Genomic DNA, 6,082 nt, shown 5'->3' with positions numbered 1-6,082 from the left:
TTTCTGTGTCAACCGAAGCTAAAAACTGTACGTGTCTAAATGACAAACAGCAGCTGTTTACTGTGACCTGGAGCTGAGAGAGTTTGTTTTGTTTTGTTTTGTTTTATTTTGTAGAAAAATGCGATGGGTGTCGACTTGTTGCGGAGATCAAATTTAACGAGTTTAGTCGTGTGAAAAAATAAAATTTTTCCTGTTTTCTGTTTCTCTGTCACACACTGCAAAAAATAAACCTAAATCTTGACCAAGTATTTGTTTTATTATTTTTACCTAGCTTCCAGCGCAAATATCTTGGTTCACTTGAAATAAGACAAAACTAACTTACAAGTAACTTGTTTCAAGTTGGTGATTCTTTAATATTGATGAAAAAAAGTAGTAGTTCAGACCAGTGTTGTATAGTAACAAAGTACAAATACTTCACTACTTTACTTAAGTATATTTTGGAGTACTTCATACTTTCCTCGAGTATGAAAATTTTTGATGACTTTCACTTTTACTTCACTATATTTCCGAACTTAATTGCGTACTTTTACTCCGATACATTTTCAATGTGTGGTTTAGTTACTCGTTACAAAAAAGCGAGAGAGAGAAACAAAGTGTTTTGATCCCACCTACTGATTAGCAAGTAGCAAGCAGGCTACCGAACAAAGTCCGTAGCCTGCTTGCCTGGGCTTGTTCATCACCTCCAATAGGATACACCTGTTTCGCTTCTCCCAGTGTTGGGGAAATCAGAACACCTTGCAGTGGGTGGGTGGAGGGGACGAACAGAGAAGAGTGCTGCCCGCACTGACGCGGCTCAGGGATTACGTGACACGCAGCGCCGTGCCCTATAATGCACTGTAAGCTATGTAATGTGTTTGAGGCAGTCGACCAAAATCCCGGACAATTTTTAAATTCCCCCCGGACATCTTTTTAGGTCTGAAAAGTAGGACATGTCCGGGAAAAAGAGGACGTCTGGTCACCCTAGTTCAATGGGGGACAGAAGCCATAGCGATAGCAATTTAGACTAAATTTAACGAATATAGGAAAGGCATGCAAGTTCAAAACCACAAACCATTAACATGTGCTACTCTTTAAAACTGGAACAATTTATTAGCAGGTTTAATTTTGCCTGCACTTGGTTGGTACATTATTTTAAGTGTATTTGACAAGTTTACCAAAATATAAAAAATGTCATTCAAACTTGCCTTGTTTTACTTTTTACTTGTACTTTTCATTACATTACTTGAGTACATCCATTTTTACAGTAATTTCCATACTTAAGTACAAGAAGTTTCAGACACTTTAAGACTTTAACTCAAGTAACATTTCAGTCAGTGACTTGGACTTTTACCAAAGTCGTATTTTGGAGAGGTACTTATACTTTTACTTGACTCTGAGATTTCAGTACTTTATACAACACTGGTTCAGATTGGCAGATTATTTCACTTATAACAAGAGAAACTGTTTTAAGTGAAGTACTTTTTCATTCCTATTAAGAAATTATTGACTTAAAACAAGTTTCTATGTGTTGCTGAAAAGATATTAGCAAGTTAGATTTGTCTTATTTCAAGTTTAAAGTTATTTGCACTAGAAACTGGACAAAAATACGATTGTTTTTTTTCACCACACCTACATTGTTTCAGATCATCATATTCAATATGAAATGTTTTAACTCACCTGGCTCTATGTGGAATTATAAAAGCTCCTGTTAAGTCATCAATCAACTGATTAAGCACATTTTTGATTCAATTCGATCAAAATACCAAAGTCTGATTTCTACCAGACATGCAGAATAAAGAAATCATTTAAACAAAAATTATTTGAGTAGGCTCAGCAACCTTAAAAAGATTCAAAGGGGGAAAATAATAATAATAATAAAAATAAAAACACTAGGTCCGTGTGGAAAAGGTCACGAAACAACCAGCAGTGGTCATCCAATCACAGTGACTCCCAGAGCGCGTCAACAGGTCGCCCAGGAGGTCACAGCCGTGCCCAGCTGACCCCCAGTATGAGGTCAGGCAACCAGACTGGCCAACAGGAAACGTTTAAGACCTTCGAAACGTTTGAGAAAACGTCTTAAAACTTTTAAACACAGTGCATCTCGTTTCATTTCTAAAAAAAAAATTAGGTGTGACAAAAAAAAGAGGAAAACTGTCAGGAATCAAATGCTTTTTTATATCCGAGTGTTTAGATTGTTTCCATGTAAACTACAAAACAGCAGACGGGTTCCCTGTGTAATTGACCCCCGACAGTAAATTATTTGTGTCACTTCATAGCGTTTTACATTAATTTGAATGTCTACAAAACACTCTCAGCCTCCTTCAGCCGTTTTTGTTTAAAATGTGTCAGGAAAAAACCAGGAAACATCTGTGCAGCAACAGAAACACGACACACCTGGGAATACAGAGCACAGGCCTTCACACCACAAGTTTACGCCAGTTTAAATATTGATTCTGTGGCTTAGTTTTAACTGTATAGAACAAGATTACTTTCATTTATTGATTTATTTAAAACCTCACGTGCAACAACCAATAACAGCTGTAATGATCCATCACTTTCTCAGGAAGAGACGTCGGCAGTAACCACGGCTAAATACAGCAGGATTTTAGAGAAACCCGCGACCCGTATCCTGCTGTTACATGGAAAAAATACAAATAAAAATTCTAAAAAATAAACATTTTTAGACACTATTTGCAGGGTTTGTTTGGGTTTTTTTTTTTTTTAAATCAAGGCTGACTTGCAAGACTTTATGTCTCAAACCTAACACGATTTAGATAAATCAGAATTCTTTAATTCATTAAAATATTGTGTTTTTATATTCAAACGTCAACCTGGACAAGACAAAAAAATATATATATATATATATATATACACAAAAACTTGAAATTATATTCAATTTAATAAATATAACAACATAAATAACAAAGCATCAGGACATTAGTTATGCTAACACAGTGGCATTATCCGGCCGGAACACGGCGTTCTAAAAAGTAATTTAACGAAGCTTGTAGGCAGATAATTTCCTTTTGGTTAAAAGTTAACTAAGTCAACTAAAGCAATGCCTCACACCGAGGATGCATGTGGTGACGGTAGAGAGGAAAAACGTCCAGCAGAACCAGAAGCTGGCTCAGTATGAGAGGCCGTCTGCCACTACAACCCGGGGGATGAGATGGGACAGAGCAGAGCTACAAAAATTAAACAGAAGAAGAAGAACTTTCTACATCGGAGAATAGAGAGTTAGTTCAGTAGAAGACAAACAGTTTCACTCGGCTAAAGGCTGAACGGGGTAAAAAAAAAAAAAATAAAACAGTCAGCTGCAACAAAAAGGAGGGTTTTTTTTTCTCCAGAAGAAAAACATGGAGTTACTTGCAGCACCAGCTCAGCTGTCGCCCCCTGCAGGACGAACGTCTCACCATGTGAGGTTTCCTTTAACAGTTTCAAATTTTCTCTAAGTGGAGTGAGGCGTAAAAACAGGATGTAAAGAAACCACGGGGAGAACACGACAAACTTCAGTTTGAGAAGGTTATATTCTACAAAAAAATAAATAAAATCAATCAGATAGCAGACCAGACAGTGGAAAGTGTACCTCTGTGACCTCTGACCTGCAGCAGATCTTTCCGTTAGCCGGCTGCTTGCAGAAGAAATAAGGCGCTGTGTTTCGTGAACGGCGCCTTATTTCGGCGCAAAAATAAATCGGTTCTCGCTTTTCAATTCAAATAATCGATGAACACATACAATATTTGTTTTTATTAATGATAACTGTAGTAGATGATACTGATGAGTAAAGATAAAGTAGATGCCAAAAATAAAAAAATGTTTCAGTTTGTATATAGATATGTTCATAAGGTTTATTATTGTGATATGAACTAAAAGCTTTAGCTGAATCACTTCCTCCTGCCTTTTAAATATATTAGCCAAAGTCTCGGCAGCCATCTTTTTTTCACATCACAACAGATTTTCAACCATGAACTTCAGATTCCAACATGTTAGCTGATTAAAATAAATAAATAATCCACAGGTCACATGACCACAGCAACCACAAACAGCTCAGAAAACCTCAAGACAAAAAGATTTCCAACACAGCAGGATCCTTCTCATCACAGCGACTCTCAGCAGAGAATCAAAACAATCCAGCAGAGCAAAAGCCAAGCGCTTTGGCCTTCAACAGCGTTAGCATCAAAACCGCAACAGCTCTTACTTTCAGACGTCTTCAGGGTCCGCAATGGCAACAGTTGCTTGACTAACCAAACTTTGATGGGTCCCCAGGCTGCTTGAAGGGATCCTCAGCTTGATTGCGCTGGTCGCCTCAGTCTCCATCTCAATCTGCTGGTGGTTCCAGACGCCATTTTTCTCCCCGTCAGAGGTCTTAGGGACACCAGCAGCCAAACGACCCGCCGCTGAGAGGCCATGGTCGGCCGTTCCTTGTCTGCTGCTCTGCTTACACACAAAAATGGCTCCAATAACTTCATCGAAAAAAACCAACAAACAACTTAAATAAGGTTTCCGAAAAATAACTTACCGAAAAACAAACGCAGCGATTTCAAAACATGGCGCTCCAACGGCTTACCGGCTCATTCTAGGCCTTGATAGTCAGCAGGTGTGTTACGGCGCCAAATTACAAGACCTTGTCAACACGGAGTGGTCACGTGGCTCCGCAGAAGTTTTTAGTCTTTTAGGCTGGACGTCCACGTAGATTCGGTGTCTTGGAAGACCAGAAATTATGAACCGGGTTCCAGAGGTATAATACATATCAGGACGTCACTTTCATGTTTCCGAGGTCAGGCAACGTGCCAGCCGGTCTCTGTCCCGCATGGCGCATGCGCAAAAAGCTCATTAACAAACATGGCGCTGCTCGGCAGAGTTGCCAGATCTGACAATTTCCAGTCCAATTAGTCAAAATCTCAACCTCTAATGAAACCCATGTTAATAGTTATATATGTATAAAATCTAAACTGTTCACTGTTTCTCTAAATTATTTTAACACCATGCTAGGGATAAACTAGCTTGTTCTTAGAAAAATGTACTTTTTCAAAATTTAGAAAATATCTATTTTCGTCTGTCCTACATTTTTAAATGGCATATAAAGTGCTGCTGCATTATGTCCTGGCTTTTATGGAGAGTGAAGAGTGCCAAATAACAATAAATAACTCATTCAATATTTTTAAATGTGTACATTTTTTTAAAACTCCTGACTTGCCATAGTTTCTGGGTCTTTTAATCCATCTTTAAATGATATCAGTTTATTCATGAATTGCTTATTAAGAAGTACAATAAAGCTTTCTCAAATATGTTTTTCTTTATTTTTAGATTGATAAGTCAACAGAGCTCAATTAAATGTTTGGTTTATATTTAATTTCAGTGCAAATCATGAACTTTCTGTTGTTCTGTGTCTGCTGCAAAAAGCTGAACCAGAACTTTATTTCCCTGTCAGGAGTTCTGCAGATCATCGCCGATTTCAGACGTTGTAACATGCGGCTGTTTTGTGTTTGATGGATCCAGGCTGATAAACAGCAGATAAACAGCAGCTTCTGGACCTTCAGAACCAGAACCAGAATGCACCTCAAACAACATTAGTTTCTGGGCAGAGACCCCCTTTTGAAGCCTGCAGACGATGCTGCAAAGTATGTAAAAAAACAAAAAAAACAACTCTTCTTAAACCTTTTTATTCACTATTCAATGTGTTTTGCATAAATGCTGCCTCACACCATCTGAGTTTAGTATTCAGGGCTTTTAGCAGCTGGTTTCTCCACAGAAGGACTGCTGGACTTTTCCCGTCAGTCGTTTCCTTGTCAGGAACTTTGCAATTTCTCTCTTCCTACCATTTGCACCAATAAAGAAAAACAGGATATCAAGAGTATGAATGCTAAGCTTTGCTTAGCATTTCACACTAATGAAACTTTTTCAGTAGTGTGAAAAATGTTCCTTTACACACTAATGAAAAAGAAACTTGCTGAACACAACTTACATACTGTACATGTTTCACACAAAAGAAACATAAACCCCAGCATGACCCGTTGAGTTGGGAGGCTTATTTGTCGCAGAGAGCGCCCCCATGTGGTGAAAACAGGAACATCAACTCAAGCTACACAGAGGTTAGCAAAAT

The sequence above is a fragment of the Xiphophorus maculatus genome, chromosome 19, assembly GCF_002775205.1.
Source record: "Xiphophorus maculatus strain JP 163 A chromosome 19, X_maculatus-5.0-male, whole genome shotgun sequence".
NCBI lineage: Eukaryota > Metazoa > Chordata > Actinopteri > Cyprinodontiformes > Poeciliidae > Xiphophorus > Xiphophorus maculatus.
This window is presented reverse-complemented; position numbering follows the sequence as displayed.